Below are 21,325 nucleotides of genomic sequence, written 5' to 3'. Positions count from 1 at the left end.
CTCTAGGACTTGCAGACCAATCACATTGCACTGCTTCTTCTACTTTTTGTGCTATTTTATGTTGGGGATGAGGAGTAATTGCAAGATAGTGTTACCATTTATTTGTCTAAAATTACATACCATCTCCACCATTAACTATTCTTATTAACTTTGCTTTATAGTACTTCTCTCAGTTTGTTCTTATTCATTGTTTTTACTTGTTTCTTTGTTTATTGTCTGTTTACTGGGTCCCCCCACCCCAAACATACTACACTGTAAGTTACATGAGTGCAGGAGCTTTGTTTTGTTTAATGCAGTATGTTAATCTCAAAGAACAGTGTCTGTCATAAATGAGTAACTCAAATATCCGTTGAATGAAAGAATAAATATTAATCCAAATTAACGAATTTCAAACTTGAAGTTTCCCCCCTATTTTTCTCTTTTAGTGTTGCCCTAGTGATGACAATTGTATTAAGATATAATCTAACATCTTACCAAAAAAATGTGGGCAAAAGTCGTTTCCTAACTTAAAAATGTATAAAAATACAATTTATTTTTATTAAACCAGGAGATATAAAATTTGTCATTATTTGCATTTAAAAATATGTATATAATTTGTTCTCACAATTCATTTGGTAAACTTAACATTATATTAGTGACTGGCTTTGATTAAAACATAAGCTTAAAAAGGTGTTTAGACTGCAAAATTCGGGGAAATTGTTTCTGAAATTGTGTTCTGCCTTCTTCTACCTGAAAAATAATTCTGCCTAAAAGTTATTTGCTTGCTTGCTGAACATAATAAAGCTTTTTAGATTGGCTACATTACCCCTACATTGTCAGGGTACTAGACATTCTTGCACGGCCTTCCATGTTGCTCATAGTAACTTGTATTTAATTGTTAGAGCAAGGCAAAATAGCAGTAAGTCAAGGACTATTTGTGTTGGAAAAAAAATCAATCCTGGAATTTCACAAAAGGTGAAAGATACTTTCTTAAGAAATTGGTGTGATTAAAATAGAGAGATGATTAAATATGCCTTGGGGAATAAAGTGGTTGTGTTAAATCATCCTTTGAATGTCATTTATAAATGAAAAGGCACTGATTTTTTTTTTTAAAGATAGGCTTTTTGAGGACATAATATAACTTATGGAAATACTGCTTGGATTCAATAATTGCTTTTTAAGATCTGCTATCCATTTGAGGAGGTCAATCCATTATATATTTTAGTGAAAGAGTAGGATAAGAAATGCTTTGAAATTCGTTTGTGTATATATACCATGATACAAACTGGTCAGCAAATAAACACAATGTTTGGATTCATCTATAACTATAGCCTAGTACAATAGTTGAATATGGTCAAAATGCATATTCCTTAAGAAAAGATAAATCAGTTTGCACTAAGACTATTTAGTCAGAGAATGTGTAATACAATCTAGAAATATTTTGAAAACTTTTAAAGAATAATGCATTCATTCTAAATAGTGAGTTTTTCTTATTTATACAACAGTGGTCTCTAGACTGGCTGGCTAACTGAGTATAGAAAGTTTTACTGTAAGATTGAGATGTTCATAAAGTTTGTATAAAAAGAGAAAGTCCTCCCCACAAAAAATCTTTATGGTTAACCAAGAGTCAAGGATGTGAGCAAACATTAAGCTGTGGAGAAATATGGTGGTTGCAAGTTATTGCCTCTTCCTCTGGATTTGATGGCTAAGTATCTTTGCCAAGAGACAGTAACTTCTCACCAATGATTTATGAGTTGAGGATGCTAACTGAAAGGAGAAGTTAAAAATATTGACAATGTGCTACATACATTTTGTGGTAGTCATGGAGACACAGCACTTCAATCTCCCTTCAAGAGAAAACTTGACCTTCCAGCTGCAAAGAATGTAGTTACCTATCACCCCAGCTCATAGATGCTTCAGGATTCATCTCATTTTTCCTGGTGGGTCCAAGATCTTCCTGGTCAGCCACCAACCAATAACTGAGCATGACAGTGGTAATAGGGCCAGAATTATTCAACCCAATGCAGGACAGCTGTAACTGGCAAACCTTATTGTTCTCAACTAGACTGACCAAAACTTAGTCAGGATCTGCATAAAGGCCTCCCTGCCCAATCCTACTTTCTCTTTGCATTACGTTTACAGGTGTCAGATCTATATCATGGTCTGAAGACTTTCTCTGTCCAATCCTACTTCCTCTCTCTTTTATTTTATTTCTTATTGATATTGATTATTTCTTATTGATTTCTTATAATTGATTTACTCTCTTCCTTTTATTTTTTCATAGGCATTGCCTTTCCCCAAAAAAAACTTCTTATGTTCATCACTTCATTCCATCATCTGTTTCTTGCTAAATATGTATAAATTTGCATTCATATAATTTTATTTAAGGCTGTTGCATATTGTGCTGGTTAACTATGTCAAAAGCCTGATACCCTGAAAGCACTGTCCTTTTTGCCTTGCCCACCAGGCTTCAAGCAGCAACTGTATATATGCATTTGGGTTCGAAACCTCCATGTAGTGATGCAATAATCTACATGTTGAGTTATGCTAGACCGTATGTCCTCATCTAGACTAAATCAATGGCTGTCTCTCCTGGCTTCATAATGTAATCACTTGGGCAACTTATAAATAGATTGATGCCAAAACCCCATTCCAGAGATTCTTATATAATTGGAACCAAGATTGAGAAACAAACTCAGTGTTGAGAAAGTAGACTCTTTGGCCCTTATCTCTTGAAAATACATCCTGATTTTAGCCTCAGAATTTCATCATCCTGTAAAAAGAAGATTCACGGAAAGGCAAACAGAGAAGTAAGTAAGCATTTGCTTCAATCTCTGCCCATTTAAGCTACCCCTAATAAAATCTCACATGCTAGAACTGAGGCTCAATTTCTGTATTTCCAAATGGCACATTGTTGACTTGTATCATAAATCCTAATTAGTAGAGACCATGAGCTCCTTCAAAGGTGGGACTGTGCCATTAATACTGCTGATCAGATGCCAGGAAAGATGACACAAGCTTTGGAACAATTGATCTCTCCATATCAATGTGGACTTTTCTTCTTATTAAACAACAAGTAAAACAGCTATTTTTTTTCTTTTTATGTCATTTACTATGTTATGACATAGTTATGCTATGTTATGCTAAATTCTCAACCGTTTCTTTTATTTGGTTTTGTTTTTCTATTTTTAGTTTGTACCCGTGATTTCATGTTACCTCAAGCACTTTTAATTAAACAAATAATAAATTAAAAGACAAGGCGTTCCCACCAACAGTGCAACAAGGTTCCCTTTTCTCCACACACTTTCCAGAATTTATTGTTTGTAGAGTTTTTGATGATGGCCATTCTTACTGATGTGAGATGATATCTCATTGTAGTTTTGATTTGCATTTCTCTAATGATTAATGATGTTGAGCATTCTTTCATGTGTTTGTTGGCTGTATCTGTATCTCTTCTTTGGAGAAATGTCTATTTAGGTCTTCTGCCCATTTTTGGATTGGGTTGTTTGTTTTTTGGATATTGAGCTGCATGAGCTGCTTCTAAATTTTGGAGATTAATCCTTTGTCAGTTGCTTCATTTGCAAATATTTTCTCCCATTCTGAGGGTTGTCTTTTGGTCTTGTTTATGGTTTCCTTTGCTGTGCAAAAGCTTTGAAGTTTCATTAGGTCCCGTTTGTTTAGTTTTGTTTTTATTTCCATTTCTCTAGGAGGTGGGTCAAAAAGGATCCTGCTGTGATTTATGTCATAGAGTGTTCTGCCTATGTTTTCCTCCAAGAGTTTGATGGTGTCTGGCCTTACATTTAGGATGGAGCTTCCTTAAAGAACTAAAAATAGAACTATCATACAACCCAGCAATCCCACTACTGGGCATATACCCTAAGAAAACCATAATTCAAAAAGAGTCATGTACCAAAATGTTCATTGCAGCTCTATTTACAATAACCAGGACATGGAAGCAACCTAAGTGTCCATTGACTGATGAATGGATAGAGAAGATGTGGCATATATATACAATGGAATATTACTCAGCCATAGAAAGGAACGAAACTGAGTTATTTGTAGTGAGGTGGATGGACCTAGAGTCTGTCATACAGAGGGAAGTAAGTCAGAAAGAGAAAAACAAACACCGTATGCTAACACGTATATATGGAATCTAAAAAAAAAAAGAAAGAAAGAAAATGGTCAGAAGAACCTAGGGGCAAGACGGGAATAAAGATGCAGACCTACTAGAGAATGGACTTGAGGATATGGGGAGGAGGAAGGGTAAGCTGGGACAAAGTGAGAGAGTGGCATGGACATATATACACTACCAAACGTAAAATAGATAGCTAGTGGGAAGCAGTTGCATAGCACAGGGAGATCAGCTCAGTGCTTTGTGACCACCTAGAGGTGTGGGATAGGGAGGGTGGGAGGGAGGGAGATGCAAGAGGGAAGAGATATGGGGACATATGTATGTGTATAACTGATTCACTTTGTTATAAAGCAGAAACTGACACACCATTGTAAGCAATTATACTCTAATAAAGGTGTTTAAAAATAAAATAAAATAAAAGGCGTAACTGTGAGCACAAATCAAAATGACCCAAATCCTCAGAATCATAGCTCAAGCCATCATTTCCTGGTTTGTTTACTACTTGTACCCATCAATATAAGCACATTTACAGACTCCACCGACACCACAGTGCTCGTGTAGTTTAATTAAAAGGAAGAAATCTGCATCTTAATATGAAAAAGCTATTCATAATAATGGATGATACTGGGATGTTTATTAGCATATCAACAGTTAAAAATTACTTGCCACTTACTCTTTCCTCAAGTTCATATGGTATAATATACATGCTAATTTTATATTAGGTACAAGAGTTGATAAATTGCTGTTAGAATTTAGAGATTATAGTGATGGTTCTTTTTTATTAATTCAATTTTATTAAACAATGATGCACTGAAAAAGAATAATTTAAAAGGGAATAAAGCAAACATTTTTACAAGACATACTATCACCACAATTTTGCATAATTTTGTATAATGAAACATAGCATGAATATAAATATGAAAAACAAATTGCAGAGGAAATAAATATCTACCTCTAGCTATCACATATTTTGGGGGTGGATTAGTTGAGCATGGTATATAAACAGATATACTATTTTCTGTCTCTAGAGATTCAATATGGTTTTCCTACAATTTATTTTTCATTCACAGGAATACCAACTGCAGAAATGTAATTGGCCTGTTATTGAGTCAAATAAGGAATATTTTTGTAAGATGCTACGAGTACATCCTTTCACCTAATGAGTAAAAGCCAAGCATACTGCTGACATATTGGTAGATAAATTCATTTGGCTTAGTTCACCATCTGCTGTGTCAGCAATAATTTATACTGTGATACCTCAGTTTAGGTGTAGGATAAAAGTCACAAACAGTAGACAATGAAAGGACATAATTCAGGATAGCCTAAACAGTATTTTAAAATATCTTACTTAGGTATCCTATTTAAAAACTGGAAGATTTTGCATAAATGAATGCAGAATCTGGCTTTTCTTGAAAAAGCAAAAGATTTCCAAATGCCTCCCACATTCACCCCAGGAAACATAGTGGAGCCAAGCATGCCTAATTTTTTTTTTCCCAAAATAATGAAACAAGTCATTCTTCATGCTAAAAGAGTCAGGAAATGTCTGTAGAGAAACCAAGTGTCTGCTTGAGAAAGAATCCTTCCTCATGGATATTACCAGTGGCAAAAAAGTTGCCACTTCTAACAAAAAATTTTACTTCCCTGAAGAAATGTTGGTTGGATGCCTTAAGTCACGTATTTCATCATGTCTCTTTTTCCCTAGCAGACAGGAAACTCAAAGCCAACATAAAATGCTGAAAGTCTCCCCAAATCTGCTCTTCTCAAAATCTTTCCTAAACCAGTAACTGGAATCTCTTTTCTTCTAGTTGCTTAGAGCAACAACTTCAAGGTCCTTTTTGAATCATCTTCTTCTGTCAGAATTAAGTTTTAAACTAAAATGTCACCTCATTGACCTCTATTGCTAACGTTTGAAGACTGAGTGGAGGTTTTTCACTTCCTGGTGAGAAAAGCAATCCAGTATGGGGGATGAAAGCTGGGTAGTAAAACTGGGGTAGGCATTTTAGAGCCATAGGGGTCTCTGTCTCATTTCGGAGAACCACATCTTTGAGTGCCACTGACTGCTGGTGATATCTGGGCTTATTGATTAGGTACTATGTAAAGGCTGGCCTGGTAGGCCATGGTTTCTGCTGCATCACAAATCACCTCTCTTAGAGTGACAGCTTTCCATCTGCCTTTGCTGCACTAAGAAAGCACCCATTTCAGGGTTATTGTACCCATTGCCATTTTAACCAAAGTGAGATTTATACAACTGTCAACTGGCTAGATGGTTCTGTCAGGGTTCCCTGGTCCCTCAGTCTAAAAAACCCATGGAATCTTCCCTCTTATCCCTTGCCCCCATTATCTACATACACATGAAACACTTTTTACCCTTCTCCAAATGTACTTAACGTATTATGTATTTTATTTATGTTGTTGTTTGTCTCTCCTATTAAAGTATAAGCTCCACAGAAGTTTTTAATTTCATTTTTACTGCTATATCCTCAGCTCCTAGAACAGTCTGCTTAATAGTAAACACCCAATAAATATTTGATGAGTTATTAAATGCCATCCTTTACTACCAAATGTACCTTCATGTTACATTGTGTTGTTGTATGATGGGGTATAAATTAATAAATTATAATAAGAACAGAAGAAAAAATTTAATGCCTGTAGATTTATATCCATTAAAAGCATAGCAGTGGTATGATATTAGTTACCGTGGAAGGCAGAATAATGGCCCCACAAAGATATCCATGTCCAAATTCCTGCAAGTTGTGAATATGTTACCTTACAGGGCAAAAAGGAATTAAGGTTGCACATGGGGTTAAGGTTGTTAATCAGTTGACCTTAAAAAAGGGAGATTATTTGGGATTTGGGGGCGGATGCAATGTAATCACAAGGATCCTTAGAAGTGGAACAGGGAGGCAGAAGAAGAGGACAGAATGATGCAGTGTGAGAAGGACTTGACCCACAGGTGCTGGCCTTGAGAATGGAGGAAGGGACCATTAGCCAAGGAATACAGGCAGCCACTAGAAGCTGGGAAAACAAGGAAATGGATTCCCTCTTGAGATTCCAGAAAAACATGAACTCCTTTATTTTACCCCAGGGAGACTTACGCCACACTTCTGACCTCCAGAATTATAGTCTATTTTTGTTGTGTAAGACAAATTTGTGGTAGTTGTTTATAGCAGTAATGGAAAAATGTATACAGTTACGTCAGATATTTTAATTGTTGACTCTTGATAAGATAAAAGAACTCTTATGTATATATTTTCATTGAAAAAAATACTTGCACATGCTTTGCCTTTCAAGGGATCAGAGTACTCTTTTTTTAATTGAAGTATAGTTGATTTACAAAATCATGTTAGTTTCAGGTGTGCAGCACAGTGATTCAGTTATATATATAAATATATATATATATAAAAATATATATATATTCCTTTTTCAGATTCTTTTCCCTTAGAGGTTATTATACTAGGTCTTGTTGATTATCTATTTTACATATATTAGTGTGTGTATTGTTAATCCCAACCTCCTAATTTATCCCTCCCCCAACTGTCTTTCCCCTTTGGTAACCATAAGTTTGTTTTCTATGTCTGTGAGGCTCTTTCTCTTTTGTAAATAAGTTCGTTTGTATGATTTTTTTAGATTCCACATATAAATGATATCATATGATGTTTGTCTGGCTTACTTCACTCAGTATGATAATCTCTAGGTCCATCCATGTTGTTGCAAATGGCATTATTTCATTCTTTTTTATGGCTGAGTAATATTCCATTATACATATATTGTAACATCTTCTTTATCCATTCATCTGTTGATGGGCACTTAGGTTGCTTCCATGTCTTGGCTATTGTAAACAGTGGTGTAATGAACATTGGGGTGCATGTATCTTTTTTTTTTAATTGTAACATTTTATTTACCCCACTGTACCAAAATATTATAATCTCACTAATATACAAAATTGAGATATTTTACATTCTTTCTTTGTACATCTTCAAAATCTGATGTGTATTTTATACTGATACCTCATCTCCATGTGGACTAGCTACATTTTGAGGGCTAAATACTCACATGAACCTAATGATAAGGAAAGATACTGGCCTGCACATTTCCACTGTCTGGCACATGTGCTTGTAGACAAACATTGTGAATGACTGCCACTCTCTAAATTCTATATTCTATCATTACAGATTTGGATCTACTACTATGGGAACCCATACATTAACAAACATTAAACAATGTAAGACCAGTACTATGTCTGATACTAGATAAATGGCAATGAAAATGACTGCCATGGATCACAACTAACAGTGAGTAGACAATCTTCTTTTTCTCTGTAGCACTTACCACAATTAGTAATTTTCTGTATTTTCTTACTTATATTGTGTAGTAATTTTCTGTATTTTCTTACTTATATTGTATATATGCATCTGTTTTTCCTATGACATTCCATGAGTGAAGGAATTATTTCTGACTTGTTTGCCATTATACCTCTGGACCTCAGTAGAATATGTTTTACACACAGATCATCAAATACCTGTTAAATGAATGAATACGACCTTGCATTGATTATCAGGCTGAACCAGCTTGTCATTTCATTCTTCACTGTTTTCCAATAGTTAAGACATATTCCACATTTTCTCAGTGAAAGCAGTGAATAGCTGTTTTCTCTTCATAATAATTTCTAGTAGCTTAACTCAAATATTAAAAGTAGGGAAATTCCCCACTAGTCAGAATCGCATTTTTCCTGCCTTCAGCAGACTCCTCCTCTCCAACACACAACAAAAGCAGAATGGTTGAGGCACAAATGATCAAGTGTCAGAAAACAGCCTCTCCATCAACCTCTTAGACTGAGAGAAAAAGGAAAACAACATACATGCACCTAGAAGAAAAGAATAGTGAATATTGTTTCCTACCACACAGTCAGTAGTGGCAAGGTTCTTAAGAGCTCTGGAAACTTCAGAAACTCCTTTGGCAAACCATTCTAAGTTAAACAGTAGAAATACTGTAATAGCCATGATAAAAGAAATCCTAAAACTGGTAATTTAAACAAAGCAAAATAGCATGTCATGTAACATCATGACTAAATGTGAAACCTGTAACAACAACAAAAAAACCCAAAAACCCAAGCTCAAAACTCATTCTGTATGATATGAAATAACATTGTATTTTAAAAGTCCTTTTGCAGACTGTAGAAATCATTTTATTTAGAATGTATACCCTGGAAGAATGAAGGAGTTGAGATTGAGGGCAGCTCTTACCTTTCTATTCTGTATATAGTAAAACGGCACTTTAATAATACTGGCATTTCCCAAATTTATCTGTTTTGTAATTTTAGCACCAAAAACTCAACTCCTCATCAAATGTTCCCTGTTTTGCAAAGTATTGGAATACAAAACATTTCATAGTTCAAACTTTAGTCATCTGTTTTGTGTAAATCAGTTTTTAAAAAAACCAAATCATATTTAAAAAGCACTAAAGAAAATTACTTTTCCCTTTTCTTTTTAGGTGCATGTTCCAAAAGTGGTGCATGTTCCAAAAGTGGTGTAAATTCAGCCTCCTCACTGTGCTTTCTTTTCTTTTTTTCTATTTATGGTCACTTTGGTAACCACTGGAGTCACTGCCTTGGAAAACAGGGTCCTGATGCTTTTTCTTCTTCTTCGGCTCTTCCTCCCAGAGGCCATTCACATTGTTATTAATCTGCAGATCTGTCTCTTCCTTCATGGTAACATCTGCAAAATCTGCTAGCTCTGTGGTACCACTTTCCACTTCATATGGCTCTGGGTCTTTGTTCTTTTTCTTTTTCTTCTTTTGAGGTTTTTCAGTAGCTTCTTCAGTGCCAGTTTCTGTTACTTCTTCAGAAACTGCAGAGCACTTCGTTTGTAAACTAGTGGTATTTAGTTTTCCCCGAATGCAGAATACTCCAGCAGCATCTGAGTCTAAACGAAATACTTCAAATTCTAGTTCATCACCCATGTTTATCTTCAGAGTCTGCCACTGCTCGGCTGGCATCTGCTCAGGTTTAGGAACAGCCAATGTGGCTGGAAGACACTTTATTAACTGTACCCATAAGTTTTTGCCCTGGTTCGGGGCAGAAAATAACAAAATCTGCTTCAGTGTTAAGATGAATGTGTCCTTGATCATCATAAATATCTCCTAATTCACCCACTACTTTGATGTTATCATAAGCAATGGGTACACCTAAAAGGCTCTCGGAATAGCGCAGGAGCTCGGCATCGAGCTGTTCTCGGATACCGGTGCGTTTCCTGTTAAGGTAGCGGGGCGACAGTGCGATGTGTCTTCGGTGCGGCCCCGCCACCAGGCAGGAGTAGCGGCTATTCACGAGCGCACAAGCGGCCACGTAGGTAGGCAATTCTAGGCAAGGCAAGACGCCGGCTGGTCCCACCACCGGCCCTTCTGAGGCCGCCTTCGACCGCGGAGACGCTGAGCAACCCGCAGCCATGCGACTGGTCAGATTTGCCACCCATGTATCTTTTTGAACTATGGTTTTCTCTGGATGTATGCCTAGGAGTGGGATTGCAAGATCATATGGTAGCTCTACTTTTAGTTTTTTAAGGATCCTCCATACTGTTCTGTGTAGTGGCTGCACCAATTTATATTCCCACAAACAGTGTAGGAGTGTTCCTTTTTTTCCCATACCTTTTCCAGCATTTATTATTTGTAGACTTTTGATGATGACTGCCCTGACTGGAGTAAGGTGTTACCTCATTGGAGTTTTGATTCGCGTTTCTCTAAAAATTATTGATGCTGAGCATCTTTTCATGTGCCTTTTGGCCATCTGTATGTTTTCATTGGAGAAGTCTATATTTAGATCTTCTGTCTATTTTTCGATTGGGTTGTTTGTTTTTTTGATATTGAGCTTCCTGTTTGTATATTTTGGAAATTAATCCCTTGTCGGTAGCATCATTTGCAAGTATTTTCTCCCATTCTGCAGGTTGTCTTTTTGTTTTGTTTATGGTTTCCTTGGCTGTGCAAAAGCTTTTAAATTTAATTAGGTCACATTTGAAAATTTTTGTTTGGATCTCTATTACTCCAGGAGACAGAACCAAAAAGATATTGCTGTGATTTATGTCTAAGTGTCCTGCTTATGTTTTCCTCTAGGAGATTTATAGTATCCGGCCTTACATTTAGGTCTTTAAACCATTTCGAGCTTACTTTTGTGTACGATGTTAGAGAATGCTCTACTTTTATTCGTTTACATGTAGCTGTCTAGTTTTCCCAGGACCACTTATTAAAGAGACTGTCTTTTCGCCATTGTATATTCTTGCCTCCTATGTTGAGGATTAATTGATTATAGGTGCATGGGTTTATTTCTGGGCTTTCTATCCTGTTCCATTGATCTATTGATATATTTCTGTTTTTGTGCCAGTACTATACTGTTTTGATTATTGTAGTTTTATAGTATAGTATGAATTCAGGGAGTCTGATTCCTCCATCTACATTTTTTCTTTCTCAAGATTGCTTTGGTTTTTTGGGGTCTTTTGTGTTTCCATACAGATTAAATTCTTTTGTTGTTGTAGTTCTGTGAAAAACCCCATTTGCAATTTGATAGGATTTGCATTGAATCAGTAGACTGCTCTGAGTAGTATAGTCATTTTGACAATAGTGATTCTTCCAATCCAAGTATACCTTTCCATTTATTTGTGTCATCTTCAATTTCTTTCATCAGCCTCTCACAGTTTTTGGAGTATAGGTTTTTTGCATCCTTAGGTGGGTTTATTCCTAGGTATTTTATTCTTTTTGATGTGATGAAATGAGATTGTTTCCTTAATTTCTCTTTCTGATCTTTTGTTTTTAATGTATAGAAATGCAACGGATTTCTTTGTATAAATGTTGTATCCTGCAACTTTATCAAACTGGTAGCATCTTAGGGTTTTCTATGTATAGTATCATGTCATCTGCAAATAGTGACTGTTTTACTTTTTCTTTTCCAGTTTGGATCCCTTTCATTTCTTTTTCTTCCCTGATTGCTGTAGCTAGGATTTTTAAAACTATGTTGAATAAAAGTGGTGAGAGTAGATATGCTTGTCTTATTCCTGATCTTAGAGGAAATGCTTTCACCTTTTCACTGTTGAGTATGATGTTAACTGTGGGTTTTTTCATTATCCATATATGAAAAATATATGAAAAATATTACCTTTGTGATATTAAGGTAGGTTCCCTCTGTGCCCACCTTCTGGAGTTTTTTCCATAAATGGATGTTGCATTTTATCAGATTTTTATGCATCTATTGAGATGATTGTATGGTTTTTGATTCTTTGATTTGTTAATGTGGTGTATCACACTGATTGATTTGTGGATAATGAAAAATCCTTGCATCCCTGGGATAAATCCCACTTATCATGTGTACAATCCTTTTAATGTATTGTTGGATTTGGTTTGCTAGTATTTTGTTGAGGATTTTTGCATCTATGTTCATCAGTGTTATTGGCCTATAATCTTTCTTTGTGGTATCTGTGTCTGGTTTTGGTGTCAGGGTAATGGTGGCCTCATAGAATGAATTTAGAAGTGTTCCTTCCTCTACAATTTTTTGGAATAGTTTCAGAAGGATGCGTCTTAACTCTTCTCTAAGTGTTTGGTAGAATTTGCCTGTGAAGCCATCTGATCCTGGACTTTTGTTTGTTGGAGTTTTTAAATCACAGACTCAATTTCAATACTTACAGTTGGTTTGTTCATATTTGTTATTTCTTCCTGGTTCAGTCTTGAGAGATTGTACCTTTCTAAGAATTTGTCCATTTTTTCTAGTTTCTCCACTGTATTTGTGTATAGTTGCTTGTAGTAGTCTCTTATTGTCCTTTGTATTTCTGTGGTGTTGGTTATAACTTCTCCTTTTTCATTTCTAACTTTAATGATTTGGGTGTTCTCCCTTTTTTTTCTTTTTAAAATTTTTATTGGAGTATAGTTGATTTATAATGTTGTATTAGTTTCAGGTACACAGCAAAGTGAATCAGTTATACATATACATATATGCACTTTTTTTTAGATTCTTTTTCCATATAGGCCATTACAGAGTATTGAGTAGAGTTCCCTGTGCTATACTGTAGGTTCTTATTAGTTATCTATTTTATATATAGTAGTGTGTATATTCAATCCCAATCTCCCAATTTATCCCTCCCCCCTTATCCCCTGGTAACCATAAATTTGATTTCTACATCTGTGACTCTACTTCTGTTTTGTAAATAAGTTCATTTGTAACCTTTTTTAAATTTATTTTTTATTTTTTGCGATATGTAGGCCTCTCACTGTTGTGGCCTCTCCTGTTGCGGAGCACAGGCTCTGGATGCACAGGTTCAGTGGCCATGGCTCACGGGCCCAGCCACTCCAAGGCATGTGGGATCTTCCCGGACCGGGGTACGAACCCGTGTCCCCTGCATCGGCAGGCGGACTCTCAACCACTGCGCCACCAGGGAAGCCCTGTACCCTTTTTTTTAGATTGCACATATAAGCAATATCATATTCGTCTTTCTGTATCTGACTTACTTCATTCAGTATGACAGTCTCTATGTTGCTGTCAATGGCATTATTTTGTTTTTTATAATGGCTGAGTAATATTCTATTGTATATATGTACCACATCTTCTTTATCCATTCCTCTGATGATGGACATTTATGTTGTTTCCATGTCCGGGCTATTGTAAATAGTGCTGCAATGAATATTGGGGTGCATGTATCTTTTTGAATTATGGTTTTCTGCAGGTATATGCCTAGGAGTGGGATTGCTGGGTCATGTGGCGGTTCTATTTTTAATTTTTTAAGGAACCTCCATACTGTTCTCCATAGTTGCTGTATCAATTTACATTCCTACCAACAGTGTAAAAGGATTCCCTTTACTCCACACCCTCTCCAGCATTTATTGTTTGTAGATTTTTTGATGATGGCCATTCTGACTGTTGTGAGGTGATATCTCATTGTAGTTTTGATGTGCATTTCTCTAATAATTAGTGATGTTGAGCATATTTTCATGTACCTTTTGGCCATCTATATTTCTTCTTTGGAGAAATGTCTATTTAGATCCTCCACCCATTTTATGATTGGGTTATTTGTTTTTTTGATATTGAGCTGAATGAACTGTTTATATATTTTGGAAATTAATCCCTTGTCGGTTATTTCATTTGCAAATATTTTCTCCCATTCTGAGGGTTGTCTTTTTGTTTTTTTATGGTTTCCTTTGCTGTGTCCCTTTTTTTCTTGATGATTCTGGCTAAAGGTTTATCAATTTTGTTTATCTTTTTAAAGAGCCAGCTTTTAGTTTCATTGATCTTTTTTCATTGATCTTCTTTGTTTTTTTAGTCTCTATCATTTATTTCTGCTCTGATATTTATGATTTCTTTCCTTCTACTAATTTTGGGTTTTGTTTGTTCTTCTTTCTCCAGTTGCTCTAGCTGTAAAGTTAGGTTGTTTATTTGAGATTTTTCTTGTTTCCTGAGGGAAGCTTTTATTGCTATAAACTTCCCTCTTAGAACTGTTTTTGTTGCATCCCATGGGTTTTGGATCATCGTGTTTTTGTTTTCATTTGTCTCTAGGTATTTTTTTATTTCCTCTTTGATTTCTTCAGTGATCCACTTGTTGTTTAGTAGCATATTGTTTTATGCAGTACTCTTCTAACTCATTAGATTACAGGACAAAATATTCAATATGAGTTATTAGCCTTAGGTGACACAATTTCATCTTCCAAATGAATGCTCAGACAAATTAAGATCTTCAGATGAAATAAAATTTTGTCATTAGGAAACAACCACAATGTAACTATAACAGAAAAATATTATATAATTAAAGCAAAATTTGATAGAAACAAAACCCAATAAATATTTAATGTTTATTATCCTAAATATTCTTTCTCAAGGTTGATATAGTAAAGCAAGTACTCTATGTCCATCTCTAGTAATTGACTTTGAAGCTGGCAAATTTTAGCTAATGTCTCATGCTGTTGTATTCATTTAAGCTTTCAAACTTGTTGAAAGCTTTTGTTAGTGTCTTTCAGCATTTAATCTTTGCAATTATTAAATGATTATTCACTGAAAATTAAGAAGAAATAAAGCTTTTGAATGTCCTTTGTTTGAAACTCCATAGGTGAAAATTATAGCAATTATTCTGTTTCCCAGATTCCTAAGATTTGTTTTTAGCCAGGGCTAACATGGTCTAAAACTTCATCAGTCAACTTCCTTTTCCACTGGGGCATCTTAGAGCTGCCATTGTATTTTTTCTCTCTGCAACTATTTCATGGCTACTTCTTTGGATCATATTTTAACATATATAGGAAATGGCATGATATCTTAAAATTGGTATTGAAAATTATACTCTTCAGTGTAAAAGAGAGCTTTTTTATATTTACATATAAATACAGTTTATATATTATATTCCCCTCCTTCTTAATGTCCGTTACTCATTTTGCAACTTTTCCCGCTCTCTAGTTTAGTATTGCAATTATCTGAATTCATAGAGGAAATTTTAAAAACAAAGCAGCATCAGTAAAACATACACACATTTTTATATTGAAGGTTGAGATTTATGTATGTAAACCCCACAAAGCTAAATGTTTTCCATTATGCATCTACTCTGGCCCTCTTTCTTTAAAAATACCTTAGGACTAATTTATGTCTGCATCAGTATAGATTTGACTTACATATCATCAGTGGTAACATTATGCTTATGCCTAGAGATATCTGGACCCAACCCTAATATTGACTGTTGGACAAGATAACAAGGAAACATTTGAGCTAATGATTTGTAATGTGCTAAGACCAAACTTCCCTAGAGACATCTTGTACCAGCTTGTCTAAACTGTTATAGAAAATATATTGCTTGATGATCTAAACCTGTTTTTCTGATTACATAGCTTGGTCTGGCTAACTGGTAAGGGCCATATAGATGACCATTGACCTCTCAGTAAACATGTGTTTGCGTTTCCCTGAGACTGAGACCTCTTGTATATATCTTAGTGATTTGTGATCTGGAGTGAAGCTTATCCTGTGTGACTGAGAGGACTTTAGAAGCTATGCTTGGATGCCTGGAACCTGCCTGATACTTTCTTTTTCTTGCTGTATTGTATCCCTTGTCTTTATTAAAGGTTTATGTTTGTATGTTCCATGGTATGTCATGAGTCTTTTAATTTTCTTACCCTTTGTAGTTGCTGCAAAGTATGACTTCATTAAAAGAATCTAATAGTCAACTGGTCTGAGAACTGACCTTGGCAAGATTGTTTGGTTCTCCAAGTACCCAGTTTGCTTTTCTTAAATCATTTTTAGTATTTTCCTATTATTTTTGATGGCTATATTAAACACACTTGAAGTTCTTCCAAGTGAATGTCCATGTAATGGACGTTTTCCCCCAATTATAAAAGCAGTGAAGTTAGAAAATATTAACCTTGTCTGGTGGGGTCAACGTTCCGAAAACAGTCAAGGTTAAGAATCACAGTCAAGGCAGCAGCAAATGCTACAAGCTAAACCAATTCACAAAAGTCAACAGAAGAGCAAGCATCATAATATTCCAGTATAGAATTTCAATTGGCAGAACAGTTGACACAACTTGGGTTCTGAAACTATATTTATTTATTCTGTGTAACCACAACACAGGGAGAAAGGGCAGGCATGACCACCCCCACAAAGGTCTCCATCTTGCATGATCAGGGCATCCCCTAGAGACACAAAAACTTCTCCGTATGCTCTCAGTCATTGTTCTCTGTCTGAACCTCTCTCACATCCTACTTCCTTTCCTTTCTCTCTGTTGTAGTCACAAGAATTTTAATCTCTATCACCTATATGTGCCCAAGTTTCATGCTGACTGACATGTTAATCTGATGAGCTCTCATGGTTTCCTAATGTTATTGGTTCTATCCATTCTTTTTATTTTGATTTAATCAAAATAATACATCAACATGGTCAAAAAGGCTGAAAAGTCAAATTATGTTAATAACTTTATCGTGTTCAGTAGCCAGACATCGACTCATCCTTCCCTACTCCTTATTCTTACTACTCTGAGACAGTTACTTTCAATTCCTTTTAGCTGTTCCTCTTTGTTTTTACTTTTGTTCTAAGTGACATATTATTACAAATATTTCTTGAATTTTTCAGTTTTACATATTCGTTACTGACTTCCAAGTGTAAATTATAAAAATTAGCTCTCTTATAACCCTCAATCCCACAGACACTAATGCACACGTTTCCTTCTGCCATTTCACCGCATCCTACCAATGCAATTAGAACATAATTTTGCTTAATTAAATATATAGTGCTTACCTTTGGCTATATATTTTTTCACAGCTGAGCTACTAAAGAACTGTAATTATCTGTAAGGGAGGTTGAATGAAACAGAGAGACTAAGGCAGAAACCAGGTAGATGTTTTCCAACTCCCTTACTCTTTTCTTCCTGGGCACATGGCTGGACTACCTTTCCCACCCTCCCTTTCAGTTAGGTAAGTTGACATGCCCAGGTTTAAGAGAAAGGAATGGATAAAAATGATGTAAACCGCTTCACAGATTGCCACATGCAATCCTTCCTGCTCTTTTCCTTTTATACAAGCTTAAGACAGTTAAGTTTAGAAATCTTAGAAACAACCAGCTTCTGGTTGTTGGCTGAATCTCAAGAAGGAAAGTACTGTGACTGAGGAGGAGAGCTGAATGTCAATCAGGAGCACCAATTTCAAGTCAATAAACTGAATTTTAGGTTTTGTCTGTTGCAGATTTGTTAGGTAACGATCTTGAACATTTGCAATTTCCAAGCACTTTTCTATCACTCTACATGTAATAATTTATTTAATCTGCTAGCAAACTTAGATGATTATTCTCATTTTACTGAAAAGGAATCTTGGAAAGTTAAAAAACAAAACTAGTTTACCTGCATATATCTGGTGAAGCTGGAATTTTGCTTCATGCATCCTGATTCCAAAGTCCAGTTTTATTATAGTTCTTTCTAAAGAAAGATTCTAAGGGCATTCTTTGTGTCTTCTTGCTAATTGCAAGCTCTTTTTAATATTTGCTGGCAGTTCCTCTGTTACCACTTGTCTCAGAATTTCATTTGTCCTGAGAGAGTGGAAGAACTAGAAGTAGGTAGTGATCGTAAAGATCAATGCAATACTTAACCCATTTTCCCTCCTGAAACTTTATTCTGGGGAAGCAGAGTTGCTTTCTTCTGAAGGTGAATCTGGGGACAGCATATTAAAATGACTCTCTTGGCATTCACAGAGCTGAGAAGAGAATTTCAGTGGGATTCAAGCTGTTCTCTAAACACAGCCAAGAAAGAAAATTTGAAAAGAGGTCAGGGGTATACAAGGTGATATTTTACTGGGTCAGAATTCATATTATGAACCCACACGCTCATAGCTAAGCAATCACATTTCCTGTGCAACAATAGTAATGTTGCCAGAGCTTCGTAAACTATAGAGTGCTTTCTTATACACGGCTTCATTTAGGCCACCTAAAAAAACTGTGAGAGAGATATATTTCATTATCATTTTAAGGATACACTTTTTATTGAGGTATAATATACATACATAAAGTGCACATTTTGGAAGTGTAGAACTCAATGGATTTCCACAAATGAACACATCCATATAGCAATCACTCAGAATGAGAAAAGTAAGGTTGACCACACAATAGAAGCCATCATCATGTCCTTCCCCAAAACTAGCCTCTGACTTCTGGCATCACAGGTTAGTTTTGTCTGTTTTTAAATTTTATATTTGGAATCATGATGTTTATACTCTTTCATGTCTTACTTTTTCACTCCAAATTTGTCTGTGTTCTTGCATGTAGCTATATAGGTCATTCAAATTATTAGGTAGTATTCTATTGTACAAATATACCATGATTTAGTTATCTATCTTTCATTTGATGGGTATTTAGATTGTTTCCATTTTTTTCTATTACAATAGTGTTTCTGGGAAGTACTTGTACATGTATATTGGTGTATACATTTCTATTAAATTTTTATCTGTGAGCTGAATTGCCCAGTCAAGAATATTCATGTACTGTATCCAGCAAGGCTATTATTCAGGATTGAAGGAGAGACAAAAATATTCCCAGACAAGCAAAATCTAAAAGTTCATCACCACTAAACTGGTGTTACAAGAAATGTTAAAGGGTCCACTTTAAGTGAAAAAGAAGACTATAACAAGAAATAAGAATAAATATGAAGGAAAAAATCTCACTGGTAAAATCAACTGTAAATACAATAATCAGTTAAGGGATACACTTAAAGATGTAAAATATGACACAAAACATAAAACATTGTGAAGGGAAGTAAAACATGAAGAGCTTTTAGAATGTTTTGAACTTAAATGACTATTAGTTTAAAACAATATATGTACTCCAGTGTTCATGGCAGCATTATCTACAACAGCCAAGATATGGAAGCAGCCTAAGTGTCCACTGATAGATGAATGGATAAAGAAGATGTGGTACATGTATATACGATGGAATATTAGCCATAAAAAAAGAATAAAATTGTTCCATTTGGAACAACACGAATGGACCTGAAGGGTATAACGCTTAGTGATATAAGTCAGACAGAGAAAGACAAATACTGTATGTTTTCACTTATATGTGGTATCTAAAAAAACAAAATGAACAAGTATAACAAAACAGAAATAGACTCACAGATACAGAGAATTATCTAGTAGTTACCAGAGAGAAGAGGGGTGGAGGGAGGGGCAATGTAGGTGAAGGGAATTAAGAGGTATAAAACTACTAGATGTAAAGTAAGTAAGTTATAAGGATGTAATATACAGCACAGGAAATACAGTCAATATTTTATAATAACATTGGAGTATAATCTATAAAAATATTGAATTACTGTGTTGTACACCTGAAACTAATATAATATTGTAACTCAACTATAGTTCAATTTAAACAAATAAGTAAATTATCAGATATATTGGATAGTTTTTTAAATTATAAAAACATACCTATTTAATATCTGTAGAATCTATGTTAATGGTCTTCAGTTCTAAAATTTTTTGCTTGTACATCCTCTCATTGCTTTTTTTTTTGTTAATCTGTTTTGTTTTATCAATTTTACTATCACTTTCCAAGAACCAACTCTTTGATTGATTGATTTTTTCCTACTGTCCGTTTTTTTCTATTTATTTCTACTATACCTTTATAATTTCCCTTTTTATATTTTCTTTATGTTCTATCTACAATTTGCTTCCCAGTTTCTTCATGTATATGTACATACAAGCATACATACACACACATATATATACATACACACATGTATATGTGTGTGCATATATATAATGGATTTTTCATTTTATAGTATATGCTACGTCAAAAAGTATTTTGACATTATTATTGTTTTTCTAGGCGTTCTTGGTAGAACCATTGATCTGCTACAAAGTACTCCATCATACTTTGAAGTGGAAATCCATTACTACCATATTTGATTTTTTATTCTGAGAAAAGGCATTTCACATTAACTCTTAAAATTTTTATAATATACAGTTACAGAAATGTACTGGTGTGTGCTTAATCTATGTAATATATTTTAAAAATAATTGAATATTCAATAATGCTATAAAAATATACTAGTCTCACAGTTTTAGATTATTTAACCTGTCATTTGTAATATTATGGTGTTTCTCGTCTTATTAATACTTATAAACATGATTTTTTTATGCCTTCCTAGTATTCCATTTTGCAGTGGTATTATTAGTTATGTAATGGTTGTCATATACATAGATATTAGATTTTAAAACTTTTGTTAGTCTAATTTTTCTCCAATAAGAATATTTATATATCATTTCAAAAAATTACATATTTTTTTCTTAAGGTAGTCCCAGAAAATTAGAATTACCAGACCAAAATGGGTACTTCTTAAGGCTCTAGATGTCTCAAGAAGATAAAATATTTTTACTTTCATTTAAAGATGAATAAACTGAGAGTGGGGGAGTGTAGGTGATGGTGAAATTCAAAATCTAGTTTCTGTCAAAGAGGTGACATTAAAGTATTCACTGAGCAATCCTCTATATAATTTGATGCCTTATTACTATAGGAATTTTATTCAATTTCATAATTATAAAAAAATAAAAATTCATCCAGTCAAAATATTGTATATATCACTGTAGGAGGGTTCCTTTTTCTCCACACCTTCTCCAGCATTTATTATTTGTAGACTTTTTGGTGATGGCCATTCTGACTGGTGTGAGTTGATAACTCATTGTACTTTTGATTTGCATTTCTCTAATAATTAGCAATACTGAGCATCTTTTCTTATG

The 21,325-nt window shown here is 34.7% G+C and overlaps 1 long non-coding RNA gene and 1 pseudogene across 1 annotated transcript in view; one reads left to right on the top strand and one right to left on the bottom strand.

Annotated features, from left to right (window-relative positions):
• The window catches only part of LOC137224924 (uncharacterized), a 649,859-nt gene that overhangs the window by 138,240 nt on the left and 490,294 nt on the right, over positions 1 to 21,325 (top strand). The gene's annotated exons all lie outside the window — the stretch shown is intronic.
• On the bottom strand, positions 7,992 to 10,556 carry LOC137224437 (DNA-directed RNA polymerase I subunit RPA43 pseudogene; annotated as a pseudogene).

The sequence above is a fragment of the Pseudorca crassidens genome, chromosome 5 (genome assembly GCF_039906515.1).
Source record: "Pseudorca crassidens isolate mPseCra1 chromosome 5, mPseCra1.hap1, whole genome shotgun sequence".
Lineage (NCBI taxonomy): Eukaryota > Metazoa > Chordata > Mammalia > Artiodactyla > Delphinidae > Pseudorca > Pseudorca crassidens.
This window is presented reverse-complemented; position numbering and strand designations above follow the sequence as displayed.